Genomic DNA, 16,782 nt, shown 5'->3' on the forward strand with positions numbered 1-16,782 from the left:
TTTGAAGTTGTTTAAGAATTTGTTTACCTTGGAAAACTTGTGATATGTGACAACAACGTTTCTCGCAAGGTGAAAAGACGGCTGCAAATAGGGCCTTTTACGGACTACGTGAGCAGCTTGAAACGGAAACAGAATTCGGCCTGTAGTATACATTGCTTCTTCCGGTGGCTTTCTACGGACACGAAGGTAGGCGACTTCGTGGAAGATCACGAGCGTATTCGCAGTACGGCTTTTCGCAGAAGAAGAGGACTTGGCGACCCTAAAAGTTTGGGGCAACTGGAGAAGTATCGCTCAAGATCGACGAATATGGGGCTCTACAATACGCCTGGCCATGGCTTGACGCTACGCAGTAGCCATTAAGGTGCAAGGTAGGTAGGTTACTATGTACAGCACTAACGTACATGACAATGTTTGCGTTTAACATAATCTCCAACAAAATCGGGTGTATTATGAATATTTATATCGTAAGCGTGAGTACCAGAGAGCACTTTAAATGCACCAAACTATATTGTGTTTCATTTATTTAGTTAACATCTAAAAATAAAATACTGAATAATTTCACGCCACAATACTCGGTTCGTGGCCGCATCTCTCAAATCGATAAGCACTTGATCCGCCCACCCAGCTCGCTGCGCTTCACGTCTTCTTATACCAACCGGATCCGAAGCGAACACCATCGTTGCAGGGTTGCTGTCCGGCATTCTTACATGCGCTGTCCATCGTATCCTTCCAGCTTTGGCCACCTTCTGGATACTGGGTTCGCCGTAGAGTTTGGCGTGCTCGTGATTCATCCTTCGCCGCCACACACCGTTCTCCTGCATACCACCGCCAAAGATCGTCCTAAGCACCCGACGTTCGAAGACTCCAAGTACTTGCAAGTCCTCCTCGAGCGTCATCCACGTTTCAGGCCCGTAGAGGACTACCGGCCTTATGAGGCGGGTGAACAGGTCTGCCACCTTTTCAAATTTTCGGCCGACAATGACCATATCATCCGCGAAAAAAAAAACAAATTGGCAGAATCTCGTAAAAATCGTACCACGACTGTTAAGCCCAGGCACGACATTTCACGACATTTTTGGAAGGTTTGTCGTACAGTAAAGATCTGATCCGTTGTTGATCGGCCGTCAATGAAGCTTGCTTGATAACTTCCCACGAGCTAGTGTATGGCATCCTCAACCTCCCTCAAATTGGGGGTTGGTTGGTTTCCATCGTTCGCAGTACTGACGGAGGCGTTTCCTCCGTAGTCCGGTTCTTCATTGTCTGTGCTACCAGCGTCATTCAGGTGTTTGTCAAAGTGCTGCCTCCACCTTTCGATTATCGCACGCTCGTCCGTCAAAATGCTTCCATCCTTATCCCTGCACATCTCGGCACGACGTCGTTGCAGGATGAGTTGAGCTTCTGTCAGAACTTACGTGTTTCTTGAGACCGGCACAGCTGTTCCATCTCCTCGCACTCCGACTCCTCTACGCGGCGTTTTTTGTCCCGGAAGAGGTGGATCTGCTGTTGCCGTTTCTGTCTATAACGTTTTACGTTCTGCCGGGTCCCTTGCTGCAGCATGACCGTCCGCGCTGCATTCTTCTCCTCCAGAACCTGCCTACATTCCTCGTCGAACCAATCGTTCCGTCGACTCCGTACCACGTACCCGAAGTTGCTCTCAGCTGCATTGTTGATGGCTGCTTGCACTGTTCTCCAGCAGTTATCAAGAGGGGCTTCATCCAGCTCATCCTTTTTCCGGTAATGGAACCTCGAGGTGCTGTTCGTATGCAACTGCGACATCTGGATACTTAAGCCGCTCTAGATCATACCGAGGCGGCACATGGCAAATATTCAGCGTACTGACTCTCTTTTGTGATCATGGTACTTCGTTGTATTTGATACGTATCTGTCCAGTGACGTGACTGCGATTGCAAATATTCGATAAACAATTATAAAGTGAAACTAATTTCAGAAACTTGAACCTTTAGGGCATTCTGTTATTCCCAATACGTTGCGTATATAACATAACCAAAATCTTTGGATTTTGGGTGTGGCATGAATGCTGCACTCATTTCAATAGCCACCGAACCGACAGCATAGCTAAACGAATCGTGTTGGATTTGTCAAACTTCCGCGTCGTGTTAGGTTTACATTGCGATTTAAGATTCGCTGAATCGTGCCACTTATGAATCTACGTAAACTGCAACAAACATTTCAGCGATGAGATAACTTTTACCAGCGCCCAGTACCTATTCACAGCGGGTCGCTGCTAGTTCTTGCAGGTCGAACCGCCATTCGATTGATCGTTAATCTGTGCGAACAGTGCGACAAACCTTAATTTGCATCGGTTAATTAATTTCAGCAATAATTTTCGTTCAACTGCGCCAGTTGCGCAATTACCTTACGACGTTCGTTGTAGGGCTCGATGGCAGGTGGAGAATGTGTGCCGATGTTGGACCGAGATGCGACAGACAACGGCACCTTTTTGCCTTTCGGAACAGCTCTTTGCGACGACTGCGATGTTGTAATGATTGGCTGCACACCAAAGTGGGTCCTTTGGCGGCGCGTGCAAACTAGTGCGTATCTACCGCTGAACCGCAACTTAATTGGTTTAGCACTCCTACAGATTGTTTTTTTTCTTTTCAGTTGGAAATGCGCATAATCTCACATGGGCGTCAGTGGGTTGATCGTGTGGTCGCACTTACCTGGAAAGTGATAATGAGAAAATTCAAGTGAGATGTGTGAATTTGTTAATCGATTTGTTGAGAAGGTTGGATTCGAATAGATTTACTGTAGCATAAACTAGCATCAATTGCTTATTAGTAAAGTGGAGTGTGTTAATCGAAATTGAAACGGTAAGATTATTAATAGTTAATCGATAGTTATGTTATGTTTTCGATTATTTTCGACGGTACATTGCGCGGGTTTAACAATTGATATAAACAAATGTTTTCAATTAGCATGTTTTCCTGACAAATTAAAAAATGCTAAGGTTGTATCAATTTTAAAACCAGACAAAATTGATTGATTATCAGAACTCTAGGTCTGAAAGACTTCCTGTAAGAGCTGGTGCTCCTCAAGGCAGCATTTTGGGACCAATATTATGCAATATTTTCACATCTGACTTACCTGAGTTACCTCAGGGATGTCAAAAATCCTTGTTTGCGGATGACAGAGGCCTCTCTACCAAAAGACGAAGTCTGCGTGTCATCTGTTGTCGATTGCAAAAAAGTTTGGATATGTTTGCTTCATACTTGCAAAAATGGAAGATATCTCCTAATGCTTCCAAAACTCAACTAATAATATTCCAGTGAGATCTTTGGTAATTCCTCCAAGGATTTCTCAAAAAATTGCCCCATGAATTTTACCAGAAATTTTCCAAAAAAATATCGTCCAGGGATTCAACCTGGAGGCATTCGGAGAAATGCTTTGTTTATTCCTCTGGGTAAATAGCAGTGGCATCCCAGGAGGAATAATCTGTTGGAATTTTGAAGAAGCTTTCTGATGGAATGCGTAGAGTTAACAAAGGAAGAATTTTTAGTTCAATCCTTCAATTCCTGGTAAATTATCTTGCGAAAATATTGGTAGTTTTTCAGAAAAAAAAAACTTGTGAAATCTTTGGATTTTTTTTAGTTCTTTCCCTGGAGGTACCCCGAATAAATTCTAAGAAAAGAAATCCTAGTAAAACCTTTCAAGTATTTTCTGGAATACTTCTGACGAAACTCTGGTAAATTTTTCTGGTGGAAATTCTGGTAAAACTGGTGATATTGGCAGCGTTAACATTGGACGAACTCCTGGTAAAATTCCTTAAAAATACTCGTCGCTCGAAAAATTACTGTTAAATAATGGGAGATTTAGTCTCTGAAGTAATTATTTTTTTTTTATGGGAAAAGGTCGATCCCCTTGAGGAACATCTTGGCGGAATCCTTGGAGGATTTTTGCAGAATGTTTTGGAAGAACCTCTGGGGGATTTTTTAAATTCCAGGTAAAATCACCGCAAACATATTTGTTTCTGAAAGAACTTTTAGAGGAATCCCTATGAGTATTTCAGCTAAAATCTTTGAAGGAACATTTGGTTGAATCCTTAATCTGGAGGATTTATGTGGAGGATTTTTTTTTGTAGGAATCCTAGCAGAATTTTTCAAAGAATTCTTGAGGGAAATACTGAAGGATCTCTTGGAGAAATTCCTGATGGAATTTCTCTTTTGAATCCCAGGAGGAACTCCTGGTAGAGTTATTTGAGGATATATTGGTGGACTCCCGAATTACTGATGAAATCCTTATCAGAAATATTAGGTTAACTCTTTAGAGGAATTCCTGATAACCCCAAGAGTTGCTGGAGATGTTCCGTGAGAATTACCTTGAGGATTTCTGGAATTGACTCCCTAATAAATTTCGAGAGGAATCTTTTAATGAATTCCGCGAAGAGTCCCTTTAAAAAATCCGTTAAAAATCTCTTGAGGAATTCCAGTTGCGAAATTCTCATAAAAAATCAAGAATCCTTGGAGATATTCCGTGAGGAATTCCGAGGAATAATTCCTTGAGGTATTTCAGGAGGTATCGTTTGATTGATTCTGGGAGAAATTTCTTGAGGAATTCCGGAATGAATCCCTCAAGAAATTCCGGGAGGAGTCCTTTGAAGAATTCTCTAGAGAAACTCCTGGAAGAAAATTGTGGGAGAGTTTCTTTTTAAATTCCGGGAGGAATCCGTAGTAAATAGTCCGATGGAACACAGAATAACCCTAAAGGAATTCCTGTTGGAACCTTTGGAAGGTTTCCTGATAGAATAGTTGACAGAACTTCTGATGAAATCCCAGAAGGTGTTCATAATTGAATCCCAGGAGGATTCTATGATAAAATCTTAAAAGTATTCCGAATGAAATCCATGGAAGACTTTCTGATGGAATTCCTACAGAAACTCCTAATGAAATCTATAAAAGAACTCCTGGGAGGAAGTTCTGATTGAATACTGGGAAATGCTGATGTAATTCCTGGAGGAACTCCTGATGGAATCCTTAGGAAAACTCTTGAAAGAATTCCTGTAGGAACTCCAGGTAGAATCTCTGAAAGAACTCTTTATGGAAACTCTGAAGGAACTTTCGATAAAATCCCTAGAGGAACTCCTACTGTAATCCCTAGAGGACTTGATGTAATCTTTAGAGCAACTGAAGGAATTCCTAACGGGATTCCTATAGGCACTCCTGATAAAATCCCTGGATTACTGATAATATGCCTAACGGAACTCCTTATAAAATCCCAAGAAGATATCTTGATGGAATTCTTTGAGGAACTCCTGATTTAGTCTCTAGAGGAATTCCAGGTGAAGGAACTCTTGATGGAATCCGTAGAGGAACACCTAATGGCATCTTTGGAGGAGTTCCTAATGAAATTCTCTAAGGATCTCTTTATTTAATCATCGCAGAAACTCCTTAAGAAATCCCTAGATGATGGAATCTCAGGAGGAACTTCAGGTGGAATCTCTGAAGGGAGTCTTGATGAAGTCCCTAGAAGAACTCCTGATGAAATCCCTGATGAAACTGCTGATGGAAATCAGCTTGATTGGCCGCCCGAAGATGCTACTCCATTATCACCAGATCATCTGCAGATTACACAAGGAACCAACCAGATGACTGCTTGGGACTCACAGGCACCCTCCGTGAATAAGTTCTGGTGATCTTCTATTGCTAGGCAACAATGGCGCCTGCCGCGTCAGAATGCAGTCCAATGTGGGGAAGGGGTAGGAATTGATGTTATACTGGCCCACTGCAGTGCACTGTAGACCGTGCAGTTCGACTGCATCTACGCCAGTTCATACAGGAGTGTATGGATTGGGAGAAAGGCAAGTCAGAGAGGTTTGCTTTTGTGTTTATCAGACTGCCTATGTATCAGGCGTAAGGAAAGGCGTGCTATAATGATGTAAGAATTGAAGCGTTATGGAAACGGTTTCTTTTCCGTCTCTGGTTCTAGCTTTTGCTATGAACGAATAGTTTGAGTGTGATAGATTAAGAATGGAAGATAGAAGCAAGTGAGAGATACAACTACAAGATACGAGGAAAGGGACGGGCCTGGGATTGAACCCATGACCTTCTGCTTTTGAAGCAGAAGTGGTAGCCATTAGACCACCAACCCCGTCTCCCTGGAGAAAATTCTGATGGAATTGATAGAGAATCTCCTGATGGAATCCCTAGAGGAATTCCAAGTAGAATCCCTCATGGAACTCCTGATGGAATCCCTAGAATAACTTCTGATGAAATCCCTAGACGTACTGTTGCCTTGTTGAATCCCCAGAGAAACTTCTGATGGAACCCTTAGGTGCTTCCGATGGAATCCATAGAGGGACTTCCGATGGAATCCCTAGATGATTTTTTGTTGGAATCCCCAGAAGGACTCCTGATGGAAAGGATTGAATTTCTAATGAAACTCTTCGTGGAATTCATGATAGAATCATAAGCAGTACTCCGGATGGAATTCCTGGATGAACTCATGTTTTAATCTCTAGAATAACTCCTGATTCCAAGAAAAACTAATGATGGATTCCCTGGAGGAAATTTTGATGGAGTTCCTGGTGAAGTTCTTAAATTAACTTCTGATGGAAACATTTGAAGTTCTCCTGATGGAATACCTGGAAGAACTTTTAAAGGAATCCCTAGAGGAACTCCTGATGGAATCTCGTAAGGAATTCCTGGTGAACTCCGGAAATGATTTCTAAAGGAATTCCTAGTTAAATTACTGGATAAAATCATAATTAAATTTGTGAAGGAACACCTGGTAGAATCATGTAGCAATTACCGATGAAATCCGTGAATACATTTTAGTCTAATCCATAAAGAAATTCCTTCAGCATTAACTGGAGGAATTTCTTGTGGAATTTCTGATGGAATTCCTGGTACAATCCTTGGAGGAATTTCTTGTTGAACTATTGATGGAATCACAGGTAGAACTGCTGGTGGGTTCGCTAAAGTAAAAGTTTAAAGATTGTGAGAAAACGCTAGTAAAATATATAGAAACAACTCAAGAGCGCACATTTGCTAGATCACCATCATGACGTCCTTCCTAAGCCGAGCGGTTAGAGTCCGCGGCTACAAAACAAAGCCATGCTGAAGGTGTCTGGGTTCGAATCCCGGTCGGTCCAGGATCTTTTCTTAATGGAAATATCCTTGACTTCTCTGGGTATAGAGTACCTGCCACACGATATACGAATGCGAAAATGGCAACTTCGGCAAAGAAAGCTCTCATTTAATAACTGTGGAAGTGCTCATAAGACACAGCTGAGAACCAGGCTCTGTCCCAGTGAGGACGTAATGCCAAGACGAAGAAGAAGATGAAGAAGTCAACGCTGCGTGAATTCACGCATTTTGACTTGCCACCCATCTACATAGGCAGGTCATGGGACGCTGAAACTTTAATTTGACATGCTGACGTCGATGTTCGTGCAACATCCCTACAGACAGTACGATCAGTTCGGCAAACATTTGGCTCCACCCACCGGTGATTTGAACTAAATCAAACTCATTTGATCTTGGCCGACCGATTCGCCAACCATCAAATCGGATTCACAAACTGTCAAATTGGTCCGACAAGCAGCATCACGCTTGGTCACACATAGCACCAACATGATCACCAACCTGGCGGCGGAGTCAATGTTGGTCAAACGGTCTGAGTAGTCTGTGGGCAGCATTAGTTATTCTCAACTACTGTGACTAATACTAACTCTGCATATTTTTTTTGCAATTTTTCATCTGTTTTTCATCACGCCAATCTGTCATGAAACGGTCTACTTTCCTGGAACTCAAATCAGCTGCGTAGTGAATATTACGCAACGCTCTTTCATTACGCAATTGTTTTGTGTTGCGTCATGCACAGAAACAAAAATCCATGTAAAGTTTAGCGTAAAATCATGCGGAATTCGCATAAATTTACTTGATGTTGATGCCATTTTACACGATATGTCACGTAAATTTTCGACAAATCTGGCATTCCCTTTATGTGCATGATTTTACATGGATTTTTCTTTCTGTGTGCATCATGACACAACAGTTTTCAGAAATTATGAAATAATGGTGAATGCATTCTGATATGATTTCTGATATCATGTACCCAGTAAACACAAAGTCGTATACGATAACGCATAAGAGTACAAATGTGGAGGCGATATACACACATGCGCCATGAGGATGCATGCAAAATGTACGTATATCGCCTCCACATTTGTACTCTTATATCCCTTCATATACGATAGTGTGTTTACTGGGTAGTTGTGGTATACGATATTGCTGAAAATGTTGTATGCAACTCGTTTCAGAACTCGATCCCATTATTCTGCAACTTGTTGCGTAAACTACTATTTTTTAATTACGAAACCAACATTTAATGACAGATCTTCTTCATAGGGGAATTAACGTATTCTCGGAAGTCTAAGCCGATGCCGCACTTTTTTGTGTTTTCCACGACACCAACAGACAAATTACGTGTTCATCTGTTTATATTTAGGCGCTGCTCAATCCTCTATCGATTCACACCGACAGACTTGTTAATAGCTTTTTTTTTTTGGAAACGCTGTTACAACGCTGTCGGCCGCCTAATTCTCTTCGGCAGTTTTCTCATAACAACTGCAGACGAATCTCTACGGCAGCTTCAAATCAGCCGCATTTTGAGGCGCATTTATTTGAATTAATGACATCTCTGGCGAAATTGTTTGTTCAGTCCCGGAAATCTCATCAACGGGAAGCTGATAGAACAAATAATCATCTGAGTGTTTCCATTGGCGTGTTTTGATAAAAAATAGTGTGTGTTTAGCGTTTGAAATTTGATTGCCGATAATAGTCCAAGGGTGCCGAGGCCTTAAATCACCCTATCTTCAAATGAGAAGAGAGAACTTCATACTATTTCTTCTACACATTCACAAATGAATTCTTTTGGTGTCCATGAAACGCATATAGTTTCCAATTTAATGTTTACAAAAGATTATCAAAAACTGGAATCCAATTCAAGAAAGGGGTTGGTTCGAAAATCCATTTGGGACGCTTATGTTTTTATGGGCAGCTTACCTAACCTCTGATTTTGTTACAAATTGTGCCTGGAAAAGTACACAAAGACAATCTAATTCAACAATTTGAATGACGTTTATCAAATCATTTCTGAAAATCACTCAACGCGATTTCTTCCTTCCAGGCAAACGCAAGCAATTAATTAAGAGTTGTTTATTAAATTAATACATTTCAGATTTCTTTCTCTCGGCAATTCGTGATCCGGGAGAAAAAAAAGTGCTACAGAAAGCTGCCTCGCACTGCAGTCGCAGTCCAGTCAGGTTAACCGCATATCTCTGTAAGTTGTGGTGTGTAGGTGATCCCAAAGGGGCTTCCGATTCCGATTGGCCGCTATCCCCACACCATAATAATAAAAATGCAACAGCAAACGAGAGTGAAAACGCAACTCGTCTTCCCCTTGCAATCCTTCCCCGAAGCCGCTGACTGCGGCGATGTTGCAACATGCAAGTGATGCGAGCACAAAACGCTAGACGACTTCTCCATTCGGCCTGTTCGGTACCTACGGAACGGAGGCTGCTGAATTCCTCGAATGAAATTGAAAACACGGAATAAAGGAAAGAGCGGCGGCAGGGCAAAATGTAGATCTTGATGTTCGTCACTCCCGGTTTAGGGGTATATCTTGGAAGGTTTCGTAGGTACCTTGTGGTACACACGACAGAGTTGGCGCAGTTGGCTCGTTGAGGGAGGAGATCTCAACCGCATGGGAGGAAAATCGAGAAGGAATAGGAAAAAGATGAAGGAGTGAACGTACACAAAAGACGCACATGACGCGCCAAGCTCTGAAGACGGCTGTCTTCGGGGGATTGTTGTGGAAGTCTTCGCGAGACAGGAACTGGTGCTTGCAACGGGGAAAATCATGGGCGTAACTAGAGGGGCAATCTCTGAAAAATTTATCAAAAGAGGGATACGGTTCATGTACAATCTAAAAAAATGGACAGTAGTTAATTCTGGAATCATATCTCGAGGTTATCTCAAGGCTTGAATAAAATTTGAAGATATTCTTGAAAAAAAAAAAAAACATAGTATTTGTAGAGCTACACTGCTAGAAATAATTAAAATTACATTACTTGTAAACTTTACATTGTAATATATCATGTAAATGTTCATGACATGTCATGCTCAACACAGTATGCAGCAAAGAAGTTTACACGTTTTGTTCGATCCGTGTATTTCTCGAAGAGTGATTACGCCTATGAAAAAACGCATATATCGCTTCACATCGTTGGGACCCTGCGTTGGGCTTGTAGTAGGTTGAGACAGTTTTGTTCGTTCCGAAACAACGGCGGATGGCTGATCGAACAACAACGGAAAACCGTCTAAGTACAAAACTGATTAACAATATCATACACGATCTTCGCAGAGTCATGATCGTCGTTTTGTGGCTTTGCTGCTACAGTCGCTGGCTGGCGTTGTTATAGCTATTGGGACTAGGAGGGGGAGGATGGAGCACACGATTTATGCTTTTTATTATTATGTGGCTCCATCATCGATCGATGAGGGGCATGTTTGTGCGATGGTTTAGTGGAGCTTTTGCTGCCGGCTGTTTTGGCTTTTTCTTTTGTTTTTATCTGAACTTTCTTTGTAGGAATACAACAAGCATACATTCGTTGAACCCCTGGACATAGTTTTGGACGGATCGATGACTGGATTTGATAGACCTGGTTAATATGGGAGATTTCTTTTTTCCCGCCAGATAAATGGATTCCAGAGACTGTTTTCAACCTTCAGGGCCAAACAAATCGGAAACAAAGTTGTCACGCTTTGAAGTGGTGGGTCATTCGAGTAATTGCTAGCAACTATTATGAACAAAGTTTCCGGAGCAAGGAGTAGTAAATATAAACCATTGTCTTGAGGTGAAATGGTTTACGATTTTTCGATGTTGATGATAGGAAAGCGTGTTTCAAATCGTGTCCTATAATGGCAAAGGTCATAAGGATGTATGAAAGTATTCCGTTGCTCACATATACTAGTAGTACTGCCCTAATCTCCAGCTTTCGGTTCACATGCATCGCTTGAGGATTGTTTAATTGCCGTATATCAGGCTAGTCATTGTTAAAAAAAGACAAGGACACCATCTTAAGCCATTTAGCTGCACAGACTGTCATTTAACACTAGACAACGGATAAGCATGCTCCAATGGCACAACCGAGAAACATCCCTTATGAAAAGTTCCATTGGCTGATGCGGGAATCGAACATACACTTCATGACACGAAGCATTTAACTATCTGACGGTACTAAGCGGTCGGCCACGACATCCACTTAGGTACATTACTTAAGGTGAACGAATCCAAACCTGAAGTTTTCAAGAGTATATTTTGATTTTGGATCTGGATCAAATCAGATAACCAAACAATATTTGACGCGGAAAATTCGATACAATTTTTAGTTCAATACGAAATTTGTAAATCTAGAGTTGTACTTCAAAAGATCTGAAGTGTGTCTCTGATTCATCTTCAGGTTATCTGTTGAAGATATTAAGGTAATATATACATCGCTGTCCCAGACAACCAGAAGACGCATAAAAGCTAACGCAAAAACTCGTTTACTCATACAACTTACATCAAACCTGTAAAACACGGTGGATAAATTCGTTAGATTGATGAGTTTCCTCGCATAAAATGTTTTTTTCTTAGTTTATTTGTAAATTTTGTGTCTTCCCATACACTCGTACAAAGTAAGTCTAATCCATATCAGCTGTCAAATTAACATTTGTTATCATAAGTTAAGTCGCATAAGATCACAGATTAGTTCGGTAGAAAATTTAGCCTCCAGGTGATTTCGTTATACCTACATTTTGGTTGTCTGGGGTATGATTCAAAATGGAGTGTTCGGAATTCAGAAGAGGTGTCAGCTGCGTTTTTGATATTTAATGAAACAAGATGATGCACTTACGAATTTACTGTAAATGTTGCATTTGAACTTTGGAGTACGATTAGGATATCTGGTGTGTACAGAAACGGAACTTTCGTAACACGATTGTTCTTACTAGGAATCTGACAGGAGTTTGTTTCGCAGTTTTTGTAGCGATTAAATTATGAAATTCTTTCAGGCACTTCCCCTGATACTTGCGACCCTTTTCGTAACGTTTCAAGACACGCTTCAAACTGCTTCATTCGACGTTTTAAGTTTAAGCATAAGCATTGATGGTCCTTTCGTAGTTGCCACAATACAATCTTCAATTTACAATTTCGAGAACTCTAAACTTAGTCTTGTCCACAATGGCACCTACCACGTCCGTAGGGTTATCGAAGAAGGAAAGGAATGTTGGAGTGACATACATTGCTACTAGAGACCGAGATAACCTCTGCATCTCCATGGATTTCACAGGAAGAAGTATCGTTAATGGCATGATTTAAAAGCTACATGATCATGATCAACTTTGGTAAATGATGCAATTCATGTAGCCGTGCTATCTATCAGTGCGTCAACAGTCTGATGTCAAACTATTAAACAATTATTTTAGTAACTGGGACCAGTATATAAGTCTCCTATTAAACGCATTACTATAACGCGCACTCCTAAAAGACACACTAGAGCGTTATAGGAGACTCAGGGCTGATGGGATTTCATCAGTTTGGGGGTGTTGTTGAATATCTCGTATGCGTTAAGAGATTGCACATTGCTGTCTTCGGTGGAGTTTCAGAACTCCGTACGATCTACCTTTAAGAGTCGAATCATCCTTTTAGTTGTGAACTTGGTCGGTAGGCCCGTTTTTTCTAACTTGCACTATATGAACCATGAGGGATAGGAATACAAAATATCTATAGATCCTGATGTTTTGAAAGGTTGGAGTCTTCGGAAGAGTTGTTTGGTAGCTCAAGGGCTGACATGCGATGGTCATACTAATACGGAATTACGCCACCAGGCGGCGCTAGTGAGCATTGAATTTTTGTTTTGCGGATAGCTCAGTAGTCTGACCACTTAGAAAGATGGCGTCTTCGGCAAAGTTGTTCAGTATCACAAGGGCTAACATTTTGATCTGCTCGCAAATTCCATGCTCACTAGCGCCACCTAGTGGTAAAATCTCGATATTTTTGGGTCAAATAACTAGAATTGGTATCCTTTGACAGATACGCGTATTATAAAACCGTATTTAGAGTCGTACATTAGACTTCACTCGTTTATAATAAGTTTACCAGCAAACATTGAACTGAACAACCTAAAGGTTATTTTTTACGCATCCCACTAATTATTGGTTTTTGAGAAGTCTTTGGCGTTGCAGTCAAATTCATGGGTTTGAAAACTGCAGTGTGCTTTCTTGTCCTACGTGTCGTTCCGTATTGTCATTTCTGGGCTTATCTGTTTCTATCAGAAAAAAAAAACTTTGAACTCAAATATCGGTTGTCGGAACCCTTGTCGCAATGTATTATTTTGCGCACTTATTCAATTTCAGCTATAACTGCTGGTAAGGATGATATCGGAGTTGAACTCATAAAGATGGGTCCGAAGAGTTTGGTCATTTCCCTACGGCCATTTAAAAAACGATAGTTTCCAGTGGACTGGTTAGGTAGAGTTAGTAGACTGAGGAAGGGGAAGGGATAGGTTGAAGTGTTACGACTCATACAAAAATTGAAGGTCGATAATGTTCAATTTTCGCGTTACGTTAAAAAATATCGTAAAAATAGAAATGAAAAATTACACTGCGGAGCACGTTTTTGTCTCAAGCACCAAAATACCTCTATTCACTCATTTAAGGGTTGCTGAATCCATTGATGTGTTCAAAAATATCATAGCACGTTTAGTTTTTGAGATATTGGCTGTTGAAAATGCAAAAATTGACTAATTTAGCCAACTTGCATGCAACTACGTTTGCGCGTACAATCGAGTTTTGCGCGTACAATCGAGTTTAAGAAGGAATCCACGTGATTTTTGGCGCTTCGTGAATTCTAAACGTAAAGATTCAGTGATACCAGCCAATGTATATTTGAATGAAGCGACGGCTGCTTCTGCGATAGAATCAAGCAAGTTGTTTGCAAGGCACTTTGAGTCAATTTTCGTGGCAAGTTCAGCAACAAATTTGGAAATAGAAGAAGCCATACGTGATGTTCCTTGTGATTTAGCTGACATAAGAACGTTCATGATAACTCCAGAAATGGTTTCACAGGCTGCGAAAAAGATAAAGAAGTCGTTTGTTCCGGGTCCTGATGGTTTACCTGCAGTCGTTATTTGCCGCTGCATTGCAGCTTTAGCACAACCGTTAAGTGATATCTTCAATCGTTCATTCCAACAAGCAAAATTTCCTCGGATCTGGAAACAATCGTATATGACGCCCGTTTTCAAGCGTGGTGACCGTCATAACGTTAGCAACTACCGTGGTATTACGAGCCTATCTGCTGTCTCGAAACTGTTCGAAACCATAGTATGTGGAGTTATGCTTGATGCAACCAAATGCTACATATCCAAGGATCAACACGGATTCATGCCCGGCCGTTCAGTTACAACAAATATGCTGAACTTCACGTCAAAGTGTATTATGAGTATGGAGAATAAAGCGCAAGTCGATGTAATTTACACCGATTTGAAGGCTGCGTTCGATAAAATTGATCACATGATACTCCTGCGCAAACTATCTCGGCTTGGAACTTCTAATCAGCTCGTCTCTTGGCTGGAGTCGTACCTCACGGAACGGGAATTGCGGGTGAAGATTGATAGCTGCGTATCACCACCGTTCACGAACAAATCCGACGTTCCGCAAGGTAGCAACCTTGGGCCGTTGCTGTTCGTACTGTTTTTTAACGATGCTGCTTCAGCTCTGGGCGATGGATACAAGCTTGTTTACGCTGACGATATGAAATTGTATATGGTAGTACGAACAGAAGACGATTGTTTGTGCCTGCAGCATTCACTGAATATGTTTGCTGACTGGTGCCGTAGAAGTAAACTGGTACTAAGCATCGAGAAATGTCAGGTGATTACTTTTCACCGTATTGTGAATCCAATCTTATTCGACTACCGTATTGAGCTAGACTCAAGATTGACATTCGACTTGCACCGTTCATTGATCATAACGAAGGCAACACGTCAGTTAGGATTCATCTCCAAAGTGGCGAGAGATTTTTCGGATCCTCATTGCTGGAAATCGCTATACTGTGCTCTTGTTCGTCCAATTCTTGAAAATGTGTCCGTTGTATGGAATCCGTATCAAGTAACGTGGAGTCTGAGGATTGAAAGAATTCAAAAACGATTCGTCCGCTCTGCCTTGAGGAACCTGCCGTAGAGAGATCCTGCCAACTTACCACCATATCCAGATAGGTGTAGGCTGCTTGGACTTGATACCCTGGAACATCGACGGAAAATCCAGCAATCGCTGCTTGTGGCCAAAGTGTTGACCGGTGAAATTGATAGCCCAGAACTGTTGTCGCTGATCAACTTTCGAGTACCGAACCGATCCCTCCGAAACACGACGTTGCTGCAGCCAATATTTCATAGGACCGCGTTCGGGTATAATGAGCCTATAACTACTTGTATTCGTGAGTTTACGGCTGTTGAAGATCTGTTCAATTTTGACGAACCAACTGAACGATTTGCAAATCGAATTAGGTCTGTAGTTACTTAGTATAGTTTGTTATTCATTAAGACGAAATATTGTCAGATGAATTATTTTAAATACAAATACAAATACAAATACAAAACTTTGCCAGCTTGTAAGGCAATTTATTTGCTTAAATTGCCACAGAATTCAAACTTTATGCGTAAAACAATACTTATCAACAAACATTATAAAACTTTCGAAGCGGAAAAGTTATGTTTTGATGTTTTAAAAAAGTTTTGTATTTTCCCATATAAGAGAAACGAAGAATTTTGTATGGAGACAGCAAGCATGTTGAAAAAATCGGTTTAATCTAAATTTAGTCGTACGATTTCTACCAAATTATGTCTAAAATAAAAGTTTAAGGGCAAAATCTCATTCTTGTTGGATTAGATCACAAAAAGTTTGATCAATTATACCTTGAATTTAATGTAAACATCGATAAAACCAATGATTTACACAACTTTGGCGACCTGTAGGTAAAAACTGTGACGTGCTGGAACATTTCTGAAAATGGCAACAGATTCAACAACCCCAAATCTACTCGAGACACATAATTTGGTCCTTGAGACACGCAAAAATGTCATTTTTGTTACGCTGTGTTATTTTCAGCAAGGAATTAGCAAAAGGTAAACGGCATATTTAAGGCTACCCAACCAGTGGAGTTGCATCAGGGTTGTAGCAGATTTTGTTACACAGTTAGCGCGTTTTTTCTAACAAAATATGTTATAATTTTGGCTAGTTAGTGATGATGATGATCAAATTATGTTATATACCATTTCATTAGATTTTTTATATAACAAATTGTGTTTTTTAAATTATTTTGAAATTAAAACAAATTTGAAACATCCTTATAACTGATTTTGTTTTAATTTTGTTATAATTTCTTCCATCAACCCAAAGTGTTGCTAACAAAAATTGAACAAAATGTATAATCTTGATGTTATTGTACCACAAATTTGTTGTAATCTATTGGTCGGGTATTAATACGTTGATTTCTGCAATGAAGATGTTCAAGATTATTGAATAAGTTTCACCTTAAAACGATGAAAGTAAACCTATTACCAGTATTATTTTAGAAATTATTGCTGTCTCAAAGATGACCCGACCAATGGATTACAACACCGTTGTTACAGATTTTGTTACTCAGTTAGCACGTTTTTCCTAACAAAATATGTTATAATTCTGGCTGTTAAAATAACAAAAAATATAACATTTCCTCTGCACT

Source organism: Aedes aegypti, chromosome 2, assembly GCF_002204515.2.
Source record: "Aedes aegypti strain LVP_AGWG chromosome 2, AaegL5.0 Primary Assembly, whole genome shotgun sequence".
NCBI lineage: Eukaryota > Metazoa > Arthropoda > Insecta > Diptera > Culicidae > Aedes > Aedes aegypti.